This window comes from Pan paniscus, chromosome 9, assembly GCF_029289425.2.
Source record: "Pan paniscus chromosome 9, NHGRI_mPanPan1-v2.0_pri, whole genome shotgun sequence".
Classification (NCBI taxonomy): Eukaryota; Metazoa; Chordata; class Mammalia; order Primates; family Hominidae; genus Pan; species Pan paniscus.
Window position 1 is genome coordinate 60,844,034 of NC_073258.2, and position 24,044 is coordinate 60,868,077.

General features: G+C 40.5%; 1 long non-coding RNA gene across 1 annotated transcript in view; it reads left to right on the plus strand.

Moving 5' to 3' along the window:
- Window positions 1–15,067, plus strand: part of LOC117974924 (uncharacterized) — a 59,824-nt gene extending 44,757 nt beyond the window's left edge. Inside the window, exon 4 of the long non-coding RNA XR_010113354.1 lies at window positions 12,702–15,067. This is a non-coding gene — a long non-coding RNA (uncharacterized LOC117974924). The remainder of the gene's footprint in view (window positions 1–12,701) is intronic.
- Window positions 15,068–24,044: the final 8,977 nt, after the last annotated feature.

Here is a 24,044-nt window from a genome sequence, read left to right on the forward strand (position 1 = left end):
TTACTATGGCTATCTAGTAAATGCTGCCCCGGGCAATGCAGCAAAAAGAACTTCCCTTTTTTCTCTTCTAAGGAGCAGAGGGAAAATGTTTGGCTAAAAACTGTGATGTTTTGGGTGGAGATAGAGGGAGGGTGGTTTGATTCATTTCTTCACAAGAGAGGGAATGGAGACGAAGAGAGGGTAGAATCCTCGGTGACCCACGACCTGAAGTCTTGTGTGCTGTCCTAAGAGTTTTCATAGGTGCCTGCCTGCAGTTTTAAGCGACTGTCTTCTGGGGGCTAAGAGTCTAGTCCCCAGACCAGGACAGTACCTACGTAGGGCTGAACCAAGACTATACAGTCAAAACAAAATGAATTACTCAATTCATTAGGACACTAGAAATAAAAAGTTCCAGAGGTGCCTTCTGTTTTTGTTCTTCTTAATCTCCTTAGACTCAGGAAGTCCATCCTATCTCCTGGGCATAAATCAACCTAATCTCCTCAAAGCACTTGTGTCTCAATGCAGCGCAGGGTCTGCATTGGCATTATTGTATCACGAGGTTTAGAAAAGAGAAGGGAAAATCGAATCTGGAGAAATACTGTGAAATCCAGAATGCTGTATAAGAAATTCAAGCACTAAAATATCCATTATAATATTGGTCTAGCCAATCTCTTAATTTCATTTCTTTTTTCTTTTTTTTTCTTTTTCATTCCCTTTCCTTTCCTTTCTTTCTTTCCTTCTTCTTCTTTTTTTTTTTTTTTTGGAGTCTCACTCTGTCACCCAGGCTGGATTGCAGAGGCACAATCTCTGCTCACTGCAACCTCTGCCTCCTAGGCTCAAGCGGTTCTCCTGCCTCAGGCTCCCGAGTAGCTGGGATTACAGGTGTTCGCCACCACACCCAGCTAATTTGTGTATTTTTAGTAGAGATGGGGTTTCACCATGTTGGCCAGGCTGGTCTTGAACTCCTGACCTCAAGTGATCCACCCGCCTCGGCCTCCCAAAGTGCTGGGATTACAGGCGTGAGCCACTGCACTCAGCCCTTAATTTCTTTATTAAAAAGTTTTCTACTCATCATATTATGACCTTCCCTTCCACCCTACCCCAGGTAGTTTTTAAGAACCTCCTCTCCATTAAAAAAAAAAAAAAAAAGCATCTTGTTTTCTTGGTCTATGGTAACATTTATTGGAAAAACAAGAGATGCTTGTTATTGTTGCTGTTGCCATTGTGAGAAGGTATAGATGTAAGTTAGGCTCTATTTAGAAGTGATATCAACCTTAGAATAATATGAAGTGCATTTTTTTTTATTGCAAAGAAGACAACTAGACACAACTTTCAAAAGATGGCCCAGCATGCTCACTATTCATCCATGTGATGCTAAAATATTGAATTAAATGTTGGGCATCATGGAAACAAATAGCTGCATGCTTTGCTGACTTCATTCTTTACATAAATCTGGACAGGTGGTAGCAGCTATTTGGATCCATGCTTGCTTTTTAAACTAGACTGTGGACATTCTAATATCTAGAGGGTACAAAGCTGTGTTTTGAGAGAAAGCGAAGTTCCAGGATCAATATGGCAGTTTTTTTAAAAGGTCTATTTTAACTTGAAAAATTTCGGAGAATGATTTCATATCAAAACAAACATGGAGATAATATAGGGTAGTGGGAAGATTTGCATGAATTTAGGGGAGTAAAAACATAAGATTTTGAAGAAATTTCTTTCTTGTGGCTGATCACAAAGTTCTTAAAAATGTAAATTGTCTCTCATGCTAATTAGATTACTTAGGTTAAAAAGCCTTAGATGTTAATTTAGACCATAGATTGGCTATTACTCAATTGAAAATACAATTTCCCAAAGTCCCCAAGTCTCAAATCTTGACTTGGAATAGCTCCTCTCTTATTATGGCAAAGAAAACAACTGAAGTACTAGCCAACTTCTTCTAAACAGGTAAGGCCCAGAGAAAAACTCCCAGAAGACAGCTAGTCTTCGGAAAAATAGCTTATCGTCTTACCATCATGCAGCTAAGAACATGGCTCCACAAGTTCTTTGTCCTTCATGTAATCCCTATACAAGTTGACTAGTGGCCCCGGAAGGTTACAGATGCTCACAGAGTCAGAGCTCTGCCAGGTCACCTGGGTCCATCTTTTCCAAAGAGACTGCTTGACTTGTCCGAGATTGCACAAGGGGGTCAATTTTTAATTCATCATTTAAATGTACAAAGTACTCTAGGGGACCCAAAGATAAATGAAATGCCATCTACTTTATGGAGTCAAGGGTCAAGACTGTCAGCCAGATTTTTGCTTATTCTGGCTTGGTTTGCAACACCTTTGTACCCCTGCCACTCCTTGTCAGTTTCTCTCAATTTAGATGTGCAGATGATATTTAATCACAGGGAGAAAAGGTAGGTTGCTGGGAACTTCAGTTTGAGTGGCTGTTTAATTAAGTCTATATAATTGCCTCTGGTCATACAACCAAATTTTAGGGGAATGAATATATTTTAAAAAGCATATAATTTGGGGGAAATGATGTCTCCGGGAAAGTAGGCTATGTTGAAATTAAATGATGTGTATTCAAATTTCAGCTTTGTCACTTATTAGTTTTGTGATCTTGCTAGGTCACTTGCTCTCTCTAAGATCCCATTTGCTCAGAATAGCACCTCACTACTTTACAATGTTGTTGTGAGGTGCATGTCCATGAAACGATGTCCGTGAAAGAACCTAGTAGAATGCCTGCATATATTACCTGCTCAATGAAGTATACAGATTATTTGATTCCTTTATTCATTATCTATCCTAAGATTGAAAAAAAATGTTGAGTGGGTAGAATACCTGGCAGGTCTATCTAATATTTTCTGGAAGAGATTTCATATTACATCTGGCTCAACTCCTAGTCTCCTATGTTACCTTATTCTTCAGAATCTCTCTTTTAGTAGGGTGAAGAATGACAACTCTTTAATCTACTTATAAACTAGTTATTGTTAAAAGGTACCTTATATAAATAAGGAAACACAAAAGAAAGACAAAGAAAGAAAGAAAGAAAAAAGAAATAAAGAAAAGATAGTTTATAAAAATGTATTGACTTTAGGTATATCTTTATGGCTGAATTGACCTACATGATATAGCTATTAGCACAAATTTGGACTCAACTGAGAGGAAAATAAAATCTTAACTTGGAGATTTTGATTGTGGGATGAGCAGAGAAGGAAGAACAAAGTTATAACCATAATTCACAGGGCAAAAGCCCAGCTCGGAACATAGGTATTTGTGGCTTCTAAAGATGCTTATATGGCTGTAGCAGAGTCAGGGAAGATATATTGGTACCTATTCAAATAAAATGTTCCAACATCAGATGTACTGAAACAAAAGACATATTTTGTCCTTAGAAGACACTCTTTTTTTTTTTTTTTTTGAGACAAGTTCTCTGTCACTCAAGCTGGAATGCAGTGGTGCAAATATGGCTCACTGCAGCCTCTACCTCCTAGGCTTAAGCAGTTCTCCTGCCTCAGCCTCCAAAGTACGTGGGACCACAGGTGCCTGCCACCATGCTTGGCTAATTTTTAAAATTTTTCTAGAGATAGGGGCCTTGCCATGTGGTCCAGGCTGGTCTCAAACTCCTGGACTCAGGCAATCCTCCTGTCTCGGCCTCCCAAAGTACTTGGATTACAGGTGCGAGCCACTGTGCCCAGCCAGAAGACATCCTTGAATAACATTTTCTATATGTCTGATGATATTCTCATGAGTACTTTCTGGAAGAAATTCATATGAGTATTTTTTTTGGCAGCAGCATCTCGAAAGAAAGGGAGCCAAAATAGTTTAATATGTTGGATCAAATGAAATTTGTTTTTGAAGGTCAGCAATGGTCGCATATGATTTGGGGGAAAAGAAAGAGAGAAAACACCAATGGCAGCATATAGGCAATTTTACATGGTCCAATGTGATACTTTTGTAAGGGAACTGGGAGTATATTGTATGAAACATCCAGACATTCAACAAAGGCTATTGTACTCCTACTGCAATAATAATGGCTAACATTTATTGGGTGCTGTGCACTGCAAAAGCAGGCTCAGTACTCCAGGATCTGTGCACTGTGCTAATTATTTTACAGGCATCAGGACCTTCAGATATATTGGTACCTATTCAAATAAAATGTTCCAACATCAGATGTACTCAAACAAAAGACATATTTTGTCCTTAGAAGACACTCTTTTTTTTTTTTGAGACAAGTTCTCAAAAAAAGATACCTATTCCTGTGCAATAGGTATCTTTATTGTTTACATTTTTTTTCAGATGCAGAAATTGAGGCTTAAGGGTTTAATTAACTTGCCCAGCTAGTAAATGGCAGAGTAGGACTTAATTCCTAGGTCGATCTGAAAGCAGGTCTGTTTCTATCATTAAAACAAACTGTACATCACTGAGCAATGCAGTATGTGCAAGGCTGAATGATAGGTGCCTTAGAGGGACAAAATTATTTAATTCTAATTGTCCATTTTCAACAAACTCTATTGCTGTAAAGTGATGTGCCACAGGCATTCCTCAGATCATTGCAGAGGCAGTGCTCAGCACTTTAATTTATAGTCTCTTTCTTTCCTTTTTGCTCCTGATTTTCTTCCTCTTTCACTACCTACTCATTTAATCAACAATATTGTTTTAAAGAAATCCCTTTTACAAACATTATTAAGGCCCTGCTCTATATAAGGCATAGCTCTGTTTTCTGGGAAAAGAGAAAGAAGTGTATAAAATGAGTGAAGATGTTAATGTTCAAAATTGAATGAAAGAGATAGTCATAAAAATAACGCAAGTCAGGCCAGGTATGATGGCTCATACCTGTAATCTCAGCATTTTGGGAGGCTGAGATTACATGAGGCCAGGAGTTTGAGACTTGCCTGGGCAACATAGTGAGACCTCATCTCTACATAAAATTAAAAAAAATCAGCCAGGTGTGATGGCATGTGCCTGTGGTCCCAACTACTCTGGAGGTTGAGGCAGGAGGATCTCTTGAACCCAGAAGATCTGCAGTGAGCTGTGTTTGTGTCACTGAACTGCAGCCTGGATGACAGAGCAAGACCTTGTCTCCAAAAAACAAAACATAGGGCTGGGCACAGTGACTCACGCCTGTAATCCCAGCACTTTGGGAGGCTGAGGTAGGCAGATCACCTGAGGTCAGGAGTTGGAGACCAGTCTGGCCAACATGGTAAAACCACATCTCTACTAAAAATACAAAAAAATTAGCCGGGAATGGTGGTGCACACCTGTAATCCTAGCTACGTGGGAGGCTGAGGCAGAATTCTTGAACCTAGGAGTTGGAGGTTGCAGTGAGCTGAGACTGTGCCACTGCACTTCAGCCTGAGTGACAGAGTGAGACTCCTTCTCAAAAAAGAAAAGAAAAGAAAAGATATATGTATACATGTGTGTACGTGTGTGTGTATATATAATACACATATAATACAAGTCAAATTCAGGGAACTGCTGTCATAAAATGACAACATGCTAGGGGAACACAGACATCTCTCTTTTTGCAATAATGCCGTTTGAAGAATGGCATGTAATTACAATTACTTTTTAATGCATAAGGGGCCTCCTATGTGAAGGAAACTACTAGTAATTCCTTTTATAACAGAAGTATTTTCTACATTTTCAACATCTTTAAATTTGAAATTGAAATGATGGATATTTTTTAAAAAGTGGAAAACTCCTTGACCGTACATACATCTCTGCATTTCAGGACTGGTTAGTGTTGAGCTCATTCAATCTGGTCTAGAGTATGATCCCTTGATCATTGTAAACAGACCTTTCTCTTTGCCTTTCATCAGTTTGAGGAGCATGGATTTCACAGTATGTATTCTTGAATTTCCCATAAGTCATCTGTATAAAATACCGGTTCTCAGTAGGAACTAGACTTTGACTCTTTCTGTGTAAAGCTCCACGCTTAGCTTTTGTTCCTAGCTTAGTAATTGACAAGCGATTTTTCTTTTTTTTTTTTTGTTTTGAGGTGGAGTCTCGCTCTGTCACCCATGCTGGAGTGCAATGGCACGATCTTGGCTCACTGCAACCTCCGCCTCCCAGGTTCAAGTGATTCTCCTGCCCCAGCCTCCTGAGTAGCTGGGACTATAGGCGCGCACCACCACACCTGGCTAGTTTTTGTATTTTTAGTAGAGACGGGGTTTCACCATGTTGGCCAGGCTAGTCTTGAACTCCTGACCTCATGATCCACCCGCCTTGACCTTCCAAAGTGCTGGGATTACAGGCGTGAGCCACCACGCCTGGCCGACAAGCGATTTTTCTAACATTCTAAAATCTGGAGTCTGGGAGGAGATTCTGAGCATTTGCTGAGCTCAAGTGGACTACAACCCATTGCAGATTTACTGGGATCCTTTGCTAAACACTGAAGACCCCAAGGGCCTGCCTCAAGGTCTTACCTGTCCTCAGAGGATCCCTGGGCTGGCATGCTGACCACTGCTAGATCACATATCTCACTGATTCAGGGCACTATGTTAAGATGCCTCTTAAACCAGACTGGAATCCTTTCAGATTAACCCTTGGGTTATACTCCATCTTGCTTCTTTCCTCTTTGTACAAGATAACATCTGGGCTTTACTTATGACATCTCTGTAGCCTGGAACTTACCTTTAAAGTTGTACTGGTATTCAGACTTGAAATTATCATCAAATAATGACATTCATAACTAACCTGCCTAACAAGTCATTGCTGGTCCCCTGAGATGACTGAGGTCGCTTGGAAAGCAAAAATCAACACGATTAAATGTAGTCTAAAAGTTAACATTGCATCAGGATTATTCTATGGGTACATCTTCCCTAGGGATGGTCTTTTAATGACTTCTTCATGAGTTCAATGATGAGGTCAGTTGGGGGAAAGAAAAATTATTGTTTTCACTTCACTTATCTAGAAATCATTAAAAAGATTTCCACATGCACATTATTCTTTTTTGCCCTATTCCACAATATTTTCTACTGTCTTTGTTTCTGGGAAACAATTTCCTTCAAATTTTTCTTTTCTTTTTTAATTGACAAATAATAATTGTACCCATTCATAAGGTACATAGTGATGCTTCAATACATATAATATATAGTGATCAGATCAGGATTATTAGCATATTGTCCTCCTAATTTTAATCCTGTCTGACTGTCCTTAATTGCTTTGCCAACTTCTATTTCCCTAACTTCCACACAAGCTGAGTTTTGGTCCTAGGTCCTGTTTTCTATTGACATATTTTTGTAGTGTTAGTATTTAGTTGTTTGACTTTAAGTATGCTGATAACTCTCAAATGGTGTATCTCAAGCCAGGGTAACCTTGCCCCTGAACTCCAAACTTATTCAGGCACTTATCTACCTGATATCTCTATTGGGTCACGAATTAAGTATCTCACATTTAACACATTTAAAATAGGACTTTTAATCCATTAGTCACTTGGGTATTATGTATTGAGTCATTCAGATCCCGACAGTAGTCTCTCAATAAATATTTATTAAAAATTAGTGAATACTAATGCTTCAAGTAAAACATCTGGGGAGGGTTGGGCATGGTGGCTCACACCTGTAATCCCAGCACTTCGGGAGGCCGATGTGGGCAGATCACTTGAGGACAGAAGTTTGAGACCAGCCTGGCCAACAGCAAAACCCCATCTCTACTAAAAAATACAAAACAATTAGCTGGGCGTGGTGGTACACACCTGTAATCCCAGCTACTTGGGAGGCTCAGACACAAGAATAGCTTGAACCTGGCAGGGGGAGGTTGTAGTGAGCCGAGATCACACCATTGCACTCCAGCCTGGGCAACAGAGTGAGACTGTCTCAAGAGAAAAAAAAAAGATCTGGGGAGATGGTTTTTCTTCCAAAATTCCTTGGAGAAATGAGAGATCATCTAGAGCTGCTTCTTCATCATCTTCTTCTTCAAAGTCACTCATGAAATCACAGAATTAGGAGGAATTTTAGAGGTCATTTAGTGGTTGCCACTTTGGAATCCCAAATCTCAAAGGGCCTTCAAGATTATTAAGGGTTTTTCAAGGTTATTTCAAAAGCCCTAACATTAGTCATACATTTTCCTGAGATAAGGGTATACTACACATGCATTATTTATTATTATTACTTACTTATTTTGTTTGTTTAAAATAAATGATTAGGCAGGCTAATTTTCAAGACATGGAGTTTGAGGCAATAGAGAAACATAAGTAAAAGAGCAGTTCTATAATTAAACTAAAAAGCTTCTTCATAGCAAAAGAAATAATCAGCAGAGTAAACAGACAACCCACAGAGTGGGTAAAAATATTTGCAAACTATGCATCTGACAAAGGACTAATACCCAGAATCTATAAGGAACTCAAACAAATCAGCAAGAAAAAAATAAGCCCATCAAAAAGTGGGCAAAGGACATGAATAGACATTTCGCAAAAGAAGATGTACGATCAGCCAAAAAACATATGAAAAAATGCTCAACATCACGAGTCATCAGGAAAATGCAAATTAAAACCATGATGAGACACCACCTTACTACTGCAAGAATGGCCATAATTAAAAGGTAAAAAGCAATAGATGTAGGTGGGGTGCAGTGGCTCCCATTTGTAATCCCAGGACTTTGGGAGGCCAAGGCAGGCAAATCACTTGAGCCCAGGAGTTTGAGACCAGCATGGGCAACATGGTAAACCTGTCTCTGTCTCTACCAAAAATATAAAAAATTAGCTAGGTGTGGTGGCATGCAGCTGTGGTCCCAGCTACTTGGGAGGCTGAGGTGGGAGAATTGTTTGAGCACGAGAGTCAGAGGTGTCAGTGAGCCAAGATTGTGCCACAGAGGGAGACTGTCTCAAAAACAAACAAACAAAAACCCCAAAACCAAAAAGCAAAATCCCAATAGATGTTGGCATGGATGTGAAAAGGGAACACTTTTACACTGCTGGTGGGAATGTAAATTAGTACAACCACTGTGGGAAACAGTATGGCGATTCCTTGTAAAACTAAAAGTAGATCTATCATTGATTAATGCAATCTCACTACTGGGTAACTACCCAAAGGAAAAGAAGTAATTATATGAAAAAGGCACATGCACACGCATGTTTTTAGCAGCCCAATTTGCAATTGCAAAGATATGGAACCAAGCAAAGTGCCCATCGACCAGCCAGTGGATGAATAAAATATGGTACACATGCACCATGGAATACTACTCAGCCATAAAAAGGAATGAAATAATGTCTTTTGCAGCAACTCGGATGGAACTAGAGGCCATTATCATCAGTGAAGTAACTCAGGAATGGAAAACCAAATACCATATGTTTTCACTTGTAAGTGGGAGCTGAGCTATGAGGACTCAGAGACATACAGAGTGGAATAATGGACTTTGGAGACCTGGGGTGGGGTGGAGGTTGGGAGGGGAAGTGAAGGATAAAAGACCACATATTTCGCACAGTGCACACTGCTTGAGTGATGTGGGTTCACTAAAATCTCAGAATTCACTGCTAAAGAACTCATCCATGTAGCCAAAAACCACCTGTACTCCAAAAGTATTTGAAACTTTTAAAAAAGTAAAAAAAATAGCTTTCTTTTTTTTTTTTTTTTAAAGAGCAGGTCTGTATTCAGACAGACATGGATTCCAACCTTGGCTCAGCCACTTACAGGATGTGTGTGTTTGAGTAAGAAAATAAACCCTTTAAAGCCTCAGTTTCCTGACCTGTAAAATGGGGGTAATAGTACTGTTCTTCCCACATAGAGTAGTTGTGGGCATTGAATGAAATATGAATGTGCAGTGTATATCATATTAGCTAACCCTTTATTAGTTCTATCACTACTACAGTGCGGATCATAGGAAAAACACTGCACAAGTCCTATGTTGCAGAGGATGTCGAGAGCTACTGATGCAATTCAACCTCACTTTCAACATAGCTATCCATGCCCCGTATTTTTTGACAGATAGATATAAACTACATTGGATCATTTACTATGAGGAATTAAATTGGGGGAAAGGAAAGATTCTAAGTGGTAGTTGTAAATATGATTATGTGCCCCATATCAAAAACTTTGGCTGGCACTGTGGCTCATGCCTGTAATCCCAGCACTTTGGGAGGCTGAGGTGGGTGGATCACTCGAGGTCAGGAGTTCGCAAGCAGCCTTGCCACAGCCTGGCCAACATGGTAAAACCCTGTCTCTACTAAAAATACAAAAAAAAAAAAATTAGCCAGGCGTAGTAGTGGGCGCCTGTAATCCCAGCTACTCAGGAGGCTGAGGCAAGAGAATCGCTTGAACTCAGGAGGTGGAGGTTGCAGTGAGCCAAGATCGTGCCATTGCATTCCAGCCTGGGCAACAAGAGTGAAACTCCATCTCCAAAAAAAAAAAAAAGAAAAACAAGCAAAAAAACTTCAGAAAATTTTTGTTAGACAACTTTTGAAGAAAATCAACCTTTCATCTCCTCACCAGGGACCTTGCAACTACTCCTTTCCCCACTACTTCACCAGCACTGAGGATCATTATTAAAAAACAAACCAAAACAAAACACAATATTAAAACTTGGCTTGCTTAAACAAACAAACAAAATGCAGATTGAGTGTTTTAATTTGCATTTTTTTGACCCCATCCTTCAATTTTAGCAGAATAGTGTTTTTTGGCATGGCGTGGCCTCTCTGAGTATCCCCTGAAAATATCAATGCAAACATCACTCTGTAGGCTGCTACCCTTGGCCATTTGAACCAACTTGGAAAGGTCAACCATAACATAGAGAAATGCTTGTATGCACATGAAAGGTCTACCTTGCAGCAAATTAAAACTCAGTAACATTTTAAAAAAATTGACAGTGGCTCATGCCTGTAATCCCAGCACTTTAGGAGGCCGAGGCAGGCGTATCACTTGAGGTCAGGAGTTTGAGATCAGCCTGGCCAACATGGCGAAACTCCATCTCCACCAAAAAATACAATTAGCTGGGCATGGTGGCACATGCTAGTGTAGTCCCAGCTACTCGGGAGGCTGAGGTGGGACAATCACTTGAACCTGGGAGGCGGAGGTTGCAGTGACAGAGTGAGACCCTTGTCTCAAAAAAAAAAAAAAAAAAAAAAAATCAACAAATGTGTGGTGGGTGAGATGGGGCAGTGAAGCATGTTTACTGAGCTATTTCCTGAAGTTATACTCCCAGGAAGTTGTGCTACTTTCATTTGTAAAAATGTTTTGTGAATCAGCCTGTAATATTCGAATATGATACTGTAAGAATAAGAAGTTCCTTTAGTTTTTAAACTTATGGTTAGAGTGGAGTAATACAAATTAAAAAGTGTTTAAGAGAGATTAATCTAAGAGTATGGGCCGGGCACGGTGGCTCACGCCTGTAATCTGAGCACTTTGGGAGGCTAAGGCAGGTGGATCACGAAGTCAGGAGATCAAGACCATCCTGGCTAACACGGTGAAAACCCGTCTCTACTAAAAATACAGAAAAAATTAGCCGGGCATGGTGGCGGGCGCCTGTAGTCCCAGCTACTCGGGAGGCTGAGGCAGGATAATGGCTCGAACCCGGGAGGCGGAGCTTGCAGTGAGCTGAGATCACGCCACTGCACTCCAGCCTGGGCGACAGAGTGAGACTCCGTTTAAAAAAAAAAAAAAAAGAGTATGATAAGTTGGGTTTTTGAGAGGGTGAGCTGCACATGAGGGGATGAAAAGCCTATCTAGGCCAGACACCATCATAGAAATGAAGGTCAACATATAAAGTGAAATAAGAGTAGGGTTAATATCTGGTACACAGCACAAAACAAAACAGGATTGTTGAAGTTTCAAGGAAAAAAAATATGGTGCCAAAATTCTGGGTTTGAAGAATAGGAAGGATAACAGTATGGGCTATTTAATTTCACTGGGCTTCTGGTTTCCACATTTGTAAAATGGCTAGAGGAAACATCTGTGCTTTCTGTCCTCTGGGCTTGATATGAGAATCATCTGCTGTTTGTAGAAATCTATAATTTTTTTTTTTGAGACAGAGTCTCGCTCTGTCTCCCAGGCTGGAGTGCAGTGGTGCGGTCTTGGCTCACTGCAACCTCCGCCTCTTGGGTTCAAGAGATTTTCTTGTCTCAGCTTCCAGAGTAGCTAGGATTACAGGCATGCACCACCACACCCAGCTAATTTTTGTATTTTTAGTAGATTTAGTAGTAATTTTTGTATTTTTGTATTTTAGGGTTTCAGTATGTTGGCCAGGCTGATCTTGAACTCCTGACCTCAGGTGATTTGCCTGCCTTGGCCTCCCAAAGTGCTGGGATTACAGGCATGAGCCACCATTCCCGGCCAGAAATCTGTACTTTTAACCTGTATATATTTTAAGCTGGGTGGTGGAATAATCATAGTAATGAAGAGGCATGAGAATGATCAGGAGGGTTTGTTATGAAAAAAAAAGGAATGAAGACCAAGGAAAGAATAAAAACAGGAAGACACTTACTGAGAACCTACTCCACATCTGGCATTGGGCTTAGCACTTTGACACATAAGATCTCATTTAATTTTCCCCAGGACTCTGAGATGGGTGTTACACTCTTCCCATGTTTACACAGAGAATGCTGACGTTCATAACTTCTCCAAAGTCACACTGCCAGTAGATTAAGCAGTAGGAGTGGCAGCTAACATTGACTAAACTCCAAAGGAAGCAATGACGATACATACGCGGTGATTGCATAGTGTGTTTTTAACATAGCTGAACCTCCTCAGGCTCAATGACACAGAAGAGTAACTTTGCCTATGATTTCTTTCCTTGTACCAGGTCTAATGGAAGAGGAAAACCAGAGGGGAGTGGTACACTTCCACTTCCACTTCTTTTCAACAGACCTGCTGGTGGCTTCCTTTATAATTGTGGCCTTGATGTTGCACCAAGAAGCCTTGTTGGACACTTCACCTTTGGGCCCACAGTCTGGCAAGATCCCTTCCTCCATATTCCAATGTACTTATTTTTATTTTTTTGGCATTGACTATGTTGGAAATTGGCTACTCCACCAACATTTCTCCTCCAACACTGGCTACCGTCCTTTACATGGGGAAGATGCTTATCTCCCTCCCTGGCTATGGAACTCAGATGCTCTTTGTCATCCTTTTGAGAGGATCTGAGTGTGTCTTGCTTGCTGTCATGGCTTATGATAGGTATATAACCATCTGTCATCCATTCAATTACAATCTCATCATGAGTGGGTAGCTCTGTGGGCAGATGACTTTGGGCTCTTTGAGGCTGGGATTCCTGTTGTCACTGTTTTTGACTATGTTGATCTGACACCCTCCATTCTGTGGCCTAATGAAACCTACCACTTCTTCTGTGACATGCCCACAGCAAGTGCCTGGTCTGTGCAGACACCACATGCATGAGTCAGCTCTCTGACTTCCATGTGGCCACCATCACCATCCCCTTCCTTCCTCCTTGTCTGCCTCCCCTATGGCTGCCTTGCAGCCACCATCTTGAGGATGCATTCAGCTAAGAGAAAGCACTAGGCCTTCTCTACCAGTTCCTCCCACCTCATTGTGGTTCTCCTGCAGTATTGGTGTTGCATCCTCATCTGCCTTTGCCCCAGCTCTAGTTACTCCCCAGAGGAGGGCTGGGAGGTATCTCTTGTTCACATGTTTTTCTCCCGGTGTGGAATCCCTTGATCTATAGCGTATGGAACCAAGATGTAACTGATGCAGTAGAGAGACTTGTGGCAAGAATGTCCTTGTTCTAACAGCCAGAAATATTCCTTCTTAAAAAATATTTCCCTAACTAGGAGGACATGATCTAAGGGACAGGAAGCTCAAAGACAAAAAGGAAGAAGTGGAGCATGGGGAGCCAGTCATAATCCCAAAAGACACAATCCAAGTCTTAAAATCTTGAAAGATCAAAATCCCAAAAATATAATTCTGAAAAAAGAATTTAAAAATTATTTAAAAGATATTTATTTATATTTGTAAAAGGGGATTTATTTGAGAAACATAAAAGCACTGCAGAGTATGTTATAGGGCACTTTACACATTAAAATAGGCAATAATAAGATACATATTTTTGCAAGCATAAGCACTCAGGTACACTAATGACAGTCACATGAGTATGACAGTTATGAGCAGATGCTGAACCGTATTTACAAAGAAATAGCTCATATAACTGCAGTCATCTGAAATACTGTAGGGACAACCTAAGTCTTTTGACGAGGTTGATGAAAAACTGCAGTGGGTCACCGCTGCTCAGGCAGTCACTCAAAGAGCTGATATCTTGAGAAATGTTATCTTTCACAAAAGTAGATGCACAAAAAGGACATTTCTTCATTTATTGAGGAAGTTTTGACACTTTCATGTTACGCACAATGCTTACACACAAAGTCGATGTTGCAATAATGCACTTTTGTGGGGTCAAATTTGCAAAAAATGCATACAATGAATTAGAACTCTCTAAATGTCTTTACAAAATTTATACCTCCAGTATTGGAAATGATGCAAAGATAAACTACATAGCGTAGTGAATTGTTAAAAATAATGCTGGCAATTTAAAATTGTGAGAAAAAACTAAAAATACTAAAAACAAAATACAAAACTACCTGTAATCCCAGCACTTTGGGAGGCCGAGGCAGGCAGGTCACGAGGTCAGGAGTTCGAGGCCAGCCTGGCCAACATAGCGAACCACGTCTCTACTAAAAATTCAAAAATTAGCTGGGCGTGGTGTTGGGCGCCCGTAATCCCAGCTACTTGGGAAGCTGAGGCAGGAGAATCATTTGAACCCGGGAGGCGGAGGTTGCAGTGAGCTGAGATCGCACCGTTGCACTCCAGCTGGGGTGACAGGGTGAGACTCCGTCTCAAAAGAAACAAAATAAAACAAAACAAAAAACAAAAACAAAAACAAAACAAAAGTTTGACATATGAAAATGCATATTTCAGGGGTAAATTATGGGCAATTAGACAAAGGAAGTCCATAAGAGCTTTCTGAGTTTCATAATCATTAACTACATTTTGAAGTCTTGCATTGCAATAAGTAGCTGCTTTTTTTTCTTTTAGGACATGGCTCTTGTTGGAGAATATGCTCGTATTCATTTTCTATGTGGTGCTGCTGTTTCAGAAATTCTTCTGTGATTCTATACACATGGACATGAGCATTCCCTATTAAATTTTTTCATCTTCTGTGCCATCCATCTATATTGTTTTGGGCATGTGGAAATCCATACATTTATATGCAGACCATAAATTTGGCAGAAACAATACTGGTGATCAAACAGCAACACCATTGTGTGTCTTCTTATCTTAGCTTGCACATAATTATTTTTGAACCAATCAGTAACTTCACTGGCTTCTTCAGGCAAATGCAACTTTAATTTGTTAAAAGTTTCTGGAATGTCATCAGCTGAAAGGAATGCCAATGCAGGCAAATTATCCATTCTCACACTGAAGTTGTTGTCCTTGTCATATCATGTGGACAATTCACTCATCTGAATTTTTCACCAAATGCATTGGGATGAATTTTTTAAAAAAGCTTTTTATTGGTAATACTTTGAAATTCATTTTTAGGAGTCTTGATTGCACCTAATTCCAAATCTGTCATAACTAGGGAGACTGATGGTGTAACTCTGAGTCCGAGGCTGACAGGAACCTGGGAGCTGCTAGTGAGTCCCGGAGTCCAAAGGCCACTGGCCTGGAGTTCTGATGTCTAAGGCATCTGAAGAAAAGTGTGTCCCAGATCTCAGAGAGAGTCAGTTTGCTTCTGTTTTTGTGTGTGTGTGTGTGTTTTTTGAGAAAGGGTCTTGCTCTGTCACCCGGGCTGGAGTGCAGTGGTGTGATCTTGGCTCACTGCAACCTCCACCTCCTGGACTCAAGCAATCCTCCCATCTCAGCCTCCTGCACAGCTGGGACTACAGGCATGCACCACCATGCCTAATTTTTTCTTTTTTTTTTGGTAGAGATAGGATTTTTTGCCATGTTGCCCAGGCTGGTCTCGAACTCCTGGGCTCAAGCAATTTGCCCGCCTCAGCCTCTCAAAGTGCTAGGATTACACGCACGAGCCACCAAACCCAGCCTTCTGTATTTGTGGGCTCTCTAGGTCCCCAGCCCATTGGATGGTACCAGCTGACACTGAGGGCAGATCTCCCCCACCTAATCCACTCAGACTCACACATTAATCTGCTCTGGAAACACCCTCACAGACACACCTAAAATAATGCTTTAACACGTTTCTAGGTATCCCTTAATCCAGACAAGTTGACACCAAAAATTGAGTCCACAAGTCCACCCTTGTCAATTTGGCACCAATATTCATCTCTTTAAACCATAGTTAATTTCCAGATAGGGACAATAATAAGGTTATTACCTTATTACCTTATTCTGCCTAATGTGAGGCAACTGTCACATGATTGTGATTTTGAGGAATTTAAATATAAGGGATTTTTAGTTTAGAAATATTGATCTTTCAGGATTTCAACTTTTAGGATTATGTATGGTGTTCGAGATTGTGATCCAAACCCCTTAATGGCTGTCTTGGCCTATGAAATGCTGATCAGCACTAATTTCTCCACTTTTTATTAGATTCCAATGATGAATCCCTGGATTGGGTCCTACTGTTACCGGAAAGGGGTCCCGACCCAGAACCCAAGAGAGGGTTCTTGGATCTTGTGCAAGAAATAATTCAGGGCAAGTCCATAGAGTAAACTGAAAGTAAGTTTGTTAAGAAAGTAAAGGAATAAAAGAATGGCAACTCCATAGGCAGAGCAGCAGAATGGGCTGCTCGTTGGCTATTTTTATGGTTATTTCTTGATTATATGCTAAACAAGGAGTGAATTATTCATAAGTTTTCTGGGAAAGGGGTGGGCAATTCCCAGAACTGAGGATTACTCCCATTTTTAGACCATATAGGGTAACTTCCTGACATTGCCATGGCATCTGTCATGGCGCTGGTATTATGGCAGGCCAGGTCTCACTAATGCAGGCCTCCATTACAACTGTCCCAGCACTGACTGAGAAGCTAGGTTAAATATTAAAAGCTGATTGAGCCAGTGCCCTTATACAAAGGCTGGAATGTAACAAACAGCCCACCAAGAGTTTTGCCTAGGCTTTTCCTGGGCCTTCAAGCATGACAAGGTAATGAAGGAATTCTTAACAGGACCCTTTTAGGATTAACCAAGTTTTATTGGGGGTCTGACGAAACTCCCCAGGCCTCCACAAACAAGTTTATTGGGGTCTAAAGGAACTCCCCAAACCTTTATGATTTAGCTGGAGACATGATAAGGGTAATCATCCCAGCATCTAGACCCATTTAGATTAAGTAAACTTACGGAGGCTCCAGAAAAAGGTCTTCAGGACTCAGACCTTAGTTATAGATTAAAAGAAGTTGGCTGGGCACGGTGGCTCATGCCTGTAATCCCAGCACTTTGGGAGGCCGAGGCGGGCAGGTCACCTGAGGTTGGGAGTTTAAGACCAACCTGACCAACGTGGAGAAACCCTGTCTGTACTAAAAGTACAAAATTAGCTGGGCGTGGTGGTGGGTGCCTGTAATCCCAGCTACTTGGGAGGCTGAGGAAGGAGAACTGCTTGAACCCGGGAGACAGAGGTTGCCTCGAGCCGAGAGTATGCGATTGTACTCCAGCCTGGGCAACAAGAGTGAAACTCCATCTAAAAAAAAAAAAAGTTAATCACTTGTGTCTTTAGAAGAATGCACGCTTACATGTAGACATACAGTTTAGAAGGTGTATAAACTCTGAAGACTGTAATTTTGAGTTGGTCTGGTGATAATTTCCAGGCCTTCTCTCTTCTCTGGTTACAGAAATGAAACCTGTCTTCCTGCCCCGTTTGTTCATCTGCATCTCGTTATTGGGCCATGAGAAATAGCAGCTCGACCCTCAGTTTGGTCCGGGAACAGTAGGAGTGTCCTCTAGCATGCTAATGCATTATAATTAGTGTATAATGAGCAGTGAGAATGACCAGAGGTCACTTTCATTGCATTGCCATTTTAGTTTTGGTGGGATTTGGCTGGCTTCTTTACCATATGCTGTTTTATCAGCAAAGTCTTTGTGACCTGTAACTTGTGCTGACCTATGTCTTAGACAGCCTATGTCTTAGAATGCTTAACCTCCTAGGAATGCAGCCCAGTAGGTTTCAGCCTTATTTTACCCAGCCCCTATTCAAGATGGAGTTGCTGTGATTCAAATGCCTCTGATACTACCACCTCCACCAAACTCCTCTTCCACCATAGGGCTTAGAATAAGGACTGGCACAGGAAGGTCAATGAATAAAAGAATGAATGTGGCTGGGCGCGGTGGCTCACGCCTGTAATCCCAGCTCTTTGGGAGGCCGAGGCAGGCAGATCACGAGGTCAGGAGATCAAGACCATCCTGGCTAACATGGTGAAACCCCGTCTCTACTAAAAATACAAAAAAATTAGCCAGGTGTGGTGGTGGGTGCCTGTAGTCCCAGCTACTTGGGAGGCCGAGGCAGGAGAATGGCATGAACCCGGGAGGCAGAGCTTGCAGTGAGCCGAGATTGCGCCACTGCACTCCAGCCTAGGCGACAGAGTGAGACTCCATCTCAAAAGAAAAAAAAAAGAATGAATGAATGGATGGATGGGTTGGTGGGAGCAGGTGGTAGAGTGGATGCCATCCTGTCTGCTGTTTTGAGGGCCTACAGCCCTGAAGGCATGCAGACCCAATGGATTTACATATCCGTATGTCTTTTTGACCCTTTGTCTTTTAAGGCCTGCTCAAGTTCCACTGCCTCAAGAAAATCTGCCTGGCAACTCTATCTGGTGGTGATCTTTCTCTTTTCATTAAATCATACTTCTTTCTATAAACTGAGTTTCATATATTTTGGTATTGCCTCTATAATATGCCTATAAGGCCCCTTGGGTCAGAAGAAATGGCTTACTTTTTCTGTGTATTTTCTGGCACTGTGCTGGGCACATAGTAAGTGCTTAGCCTTAGGGTCCAGGGCACAAACTTGAGCTCTAATCTTTCCTTTATGTAAAAAGAGGATAATAATAATAATAATGGCAGCTTTCCTACCTCAAAGGACTGGAATGATAGTCAAATGAGATAATGGGTATGCAAAAATATAATAGGAAAGTACACAATAAGCTGTGTGTGTGTATATGTGTGTGTGTATCTTTAAGGTCCTTAGTCACTTGCAACTGAATAGCTCTTGCTAAGTTGTGTAAGTCTCACCTTCCTGAAGGTCATATCAGCTCTTCCCAAAGTGAGTATTAGAGTCAGCTACTTCTTATGGCAGTATATTGGATCCTGCAATCCTTCCAGGGGAATGCCAAAACCGCAATAGGCAATGAGCAGGGTTGTTACAGAGATTGGTGGAGAGGCTCAAATGGAAGATTAGGAGTAGGGAAAGATATTTTCAAGATACCTTCCTTAATAAGATAAAAAGAAAATAGTCTCCATTCTCTTCTTCTGCTTTTTTTCTTTTTCTTTCGATATGGAGTCTCCCTCTGTCACCCAGGCTGGAGTGCAGTGGTGCAATCTTGACTTACTGCAACCTCCGCCTCCTGAGTTCAAGTGATTCTCCTGCCTCAGCCTCCTGAGTAGCTGGGACTACAGGCGTGCGCCACCATACCTGGCTAATTTTTTTTGTATTTTTAGTAGAGACGGGGTTTCACCATGTTGGTCAGGCTGGTCTCAAACTCCTGACCTCGAATGATCCGCCTACCACGGCATCCCAAAGTGCTAGGATTACAGGTGTGAGCCACCATGCCTGGCCCCTCATTATCTTCTTGATGTAGCAAATGCAATGCAATAGATGATAGAAGCCACTCTATCCCATATCTAATTGTGCAATATACAAAAAAGGGAAAAAATGAAGAAAACCAATATGGAAACCCAGTGGCAAGAATTCTTGGGGTCCTTGGCTGGGCAACAACATTAAGAAGTGCAGGGTCATACAAGCATTTTATTTATTTTATTTTATTTTTTAGAGTCAGGGTCTCACTCTCTCATCCAGGCTGGAGGGCAGTGGCATAATCATGGCTCACTGCAGCCTTGAGCTCCTGGCCTAAAGTGATTCTCCCACCTCAGCTTCCTGAGTTTTTGGGATTACAAGGATCAACTATAGCGCTGAGCACAAGTATTTTTAATAGTGCTAATGTGGAGAAGATTTGATAAATATTTTATCTATAACAATGGCATTTGTTGAACTTAATAAATTACTTCTCTATTTTTAATCTATTCTATTCCCAATCTCCTTCCACAAAAGATTTGAAGCAGCTTAAAGATACATCTAATCCAAAATTTAAAAACACATGATCGAGAAGATTGGGGTAAAGAAAAAAATCCATCAGGATTGTAAAAAATACAGTAGTAAGATTGCTATGCAGAAAGGCAAAGCATGTGCTCCTCTGCGGTTTAGACAGTGGCCAGCTATAGGCATCTGAGCTTCCTAGTAGCCAAGAGAAAGAATAAAACACAATTAAATTTGAGAATTTTAAAGTTCATATAATAACATACAAATATATGAAGAAATCTAACTTTTTTGGCATAACCTTAGATGTAAAAGGGTCTTTTCCTACAGTTTTCAAAGGAGAATATACCATATATTAAAACACATCAGCAATGATAATAACACTAGCTGTCTTTTATTGGGCATTTAAGTATGTATCATTGTTTTAGGTGCTTAGTACATGTTAATTCATTTGAGTCCACAAAATCTTATGGGGTAGGTACAATTATCATTCCCATTTTACACATAAAGAACTGAGGCTCAGAGAGAGTAAGCAAATTTCCCAAGATTACACAGGTAGTAAGTGCTGGCTCAGCCTCACTCCAGAGCCTGTGACCTTAACCACTAATTCTCAATGTAGGCTAATGGTGTGTCATTGACATACAAGGCACTTCAAGCAGTTCTGTAACGGGCCATCACAACCAGTAAAAGGATACAGCTATTTGATTGTCTAACTTGATTTTAGGGAATAAACCTAAATTATTAGAGCCTGATTAGCCAGCAAGTGTTTCAAGAAATGCCCCACAAACGCTGTTTTACTCAACCAGGATCTTGATAGGAATTGGAAACAAGAAAATCTCTGATTATAGTTTCTACCCAAGAGCTGGAATACCTATATTCTGCAATAATAATGAGTAAGAAGTTTTACATTTAGTGTACAAGATTTGGACATGATTGGTTTTCATTTCTTTAAAAAATATTTTTATTTCAATAAGTTGTTGGGGAACAGGTGGTGTTTGGTTACGTGAATAAGTTTGTTAGTGGTGATTTCTGAGATTTTGGCGCACCCACCATCTAAGTGCCTACACCTACCCAATGTGTAGTCTTTTATCCCTCACCACCCCGCACCCTTTCCCCTGAGTCCCAAAAGTCCAATGCGTCATTCTCATGCCTTTGCGCCCTCCTAGCTTAACTCTCATATATGAGTGAGAACATATGATGTTTGGTTTTCCATTCCTGACGTACTTCACTTAGAATAATAGTCTCCAATTCCATCCATGTTGCTGTGAATGCCATTAATTCATTCCTTTTTATGGCTGAGTAGTATTCCATGGTATATATATATAACATTTTCTTTATCCACTCGTTCATTGATGGGCATTTGGGCTGGTTCCATATTTTTGAAATTGCAAACTGCGCTGCTATAAACGTGCATGTGCAAGTGTCTTTTCATATAATAACTTATTTTCCTCTAGGTATCTACCAGATACCTAGTAGTGGGATTGCTGGATGAAACAGTAGTTCTACTTCTAGTCCTTTAAGGATCTCCACACTGTTTACCATAGGGGTTTTACTAGTTTACATTCCCACCAACAGTGTAAAAGTGTTCCCTTTTTACTGCATCCACGCCAACAGCTATTTTTTTTAATTTTTTTATTATGGCCATTCTTGCAGGAGTGAGGTGGTATCGCATTGTGGTTTTGATTTGCATTTCCCTGATCATTAGTGATGTTGAGCATTTTTCCATATGCTTGCTGGCCATTTGTATATCTTCTTTTGAGAATTGTGTATTCATGCCCTTAGCCTACTTTTTGACGGGATTGTTTGTTTTTTTCTCACTGATTTGTTTGAGTTCTTTGTAGATTCTTGATATTAGTCCTTTGTTGAATGTATGGATTATGAAGATTTTCTCTCACTCTGTGGGTTGTCTGTTAACTCTGCTGATTATATCTTTTTTTTTTTTTTTAGATGAAATCTCGCTCTGTCACCAAGGCTGGAGTGTGGTGGGTCAATCTTGGCCATGTTGGCCAGGCTGGTCTTGAACTCCTGACCTCAAGTGATTTGCCCACTTTGGCTTCCCAAAGTGCTAGGATTACAGGCATGAGACACTGCGCCTGGCCTCTGCTGATTATTTCGTTTGTGCGCAGAAGCTTTTTATTTTAATTAAGCCCCATCTCTTTATCTTTGTTTTTGTTGCATTTGCTTTTGGGTTCTTGGTCATAAAGTCTTTGCCCAAGCCAATGTCTAGAAGTGTGTTTTTCTCATGCTATCTTCCAGAAGCTTTATGGTTTCAGGTCTTAAAGTCCTTAAACCATCTTGAGTTGATTTTTGTATAAGGTGACAGAGGAGGATCCAGTTTCATTCCTCTACATGTGGCTTGCCAATTATCCCAGAACTATTTGTTGAATAGGGTGTCCTTTCCCCACTTTGTGTTTTTGTTTGCTTTGTCAAACAGCAGTTGGCTGTAAGTATTTGGGTTTATTTCTGGGTTCTCCATTCTATTCTATTGGTCTATGTGCCTATTTTTATACCAGTACCATGCTGTTTTGCTGGCTATGGTCTTATAGTATAGTTTGAAGTTGGGTAATGTGACGCCTCCAGATTTGTTCTTTTTGCTTAGTCTTGCTTTGGCTATGTGGGCTCTTTTTTGGTTCTAAATGAATTTTAGGATTGTTTTTTCAGTTCTGTGAAGAATGATGGTGGTATTTTGATGGGAATTGCAATTAATTTATAGATTGCTTTTGGCAGAATGATCACTTTCACAATATTGATTCTAGCCATCCATGAGCATGGGATGTGTTTCCATTTGTTTGTGTCATCTATGATTTCTTTCAGCAGTGTTTTGTAGTTTTCCTTGTAGAGGTCTTTCATGTCCTTCGTCAGGTGTATTACTGAGTATTATTTTTGCAGCTATTGTGAAAGGGGTTGAGTTCTTGATTTGATTCTCAGCTACATCACTGTTGGTATATAGCAGAGCTACTGACTTGTGTATGTTAATTTTGTATCCTGAAACATTACTGAATTCATTTACCAGTTCTAGGAGCTTTTTGGATGAGTCTTTAGGGTTTTCTAGGTATACAATCATATCATCAGCAAACAGCAAGTTTGACTTCCTCTTTACCAATTTGGATGCCCTTTATTTAATTCTCTTGTCTGATTGCTCTGGCTAGGACTTCCAGTACTATGTTGAAGAGAAGTGGTGAGAGTGGGCATCCATGTCTTTTTCCAGTTCTCAGGGAGAATGCTTTCACCTTTTCACCATTCAGTATAATGTTAGCTGTGGGTTTGTCTTAGATGGCTTTTATTACTTTAAGGTATATCCCTTCTATGCCAATTTCTTTTAATCATAAAGGGATGCTGGATTTTGTCAAATGCTCTTTCTGCATCTATTGAGATGATCCTGTGATTTTTTATTTTAATTCTGCTCATGTGGTGTATCACATTTATTGATTTACGTATGTTAAACCATCCCTGCCTCCCTGGTATGAAACCCACTTGATCATGGTGAATTATCTTTTTGATATACTGTTGGATTCGGTTCACTAGTATTTTGTTGAGGATGTGTTCATGAGACCTATGTTCATCAGAGATATTGGTCTGTAGTTTTCTTTTTTTGCTATGTCCTTTCCTGGTTTTGGTATTAGGGTGACACTGGATTCATAGAATGATTTAGGAGGATTTCCTCTTTCTGTATCTTTTGGAATAGTGTCAATAGGATTGGTACCAATTCTTCTTTGAATGTCTGATAGAATTCAGCTGTGAATCTGTCTAGTCCTAGACTTTTTCTTGTCAGCAATTTTTTGGTTACCATTTCAATCTCACTGCTTGTTATTGGTCTGTTCAGAGATTCTATATCTTCCTGGTTTAATCTGGGAGGGTTGTATATTTCCAGGAGTTTATTCATTTCCTCTAGATTTTCTAGTTAATACATTTCAAGGTATTCATAGAAGCCTTG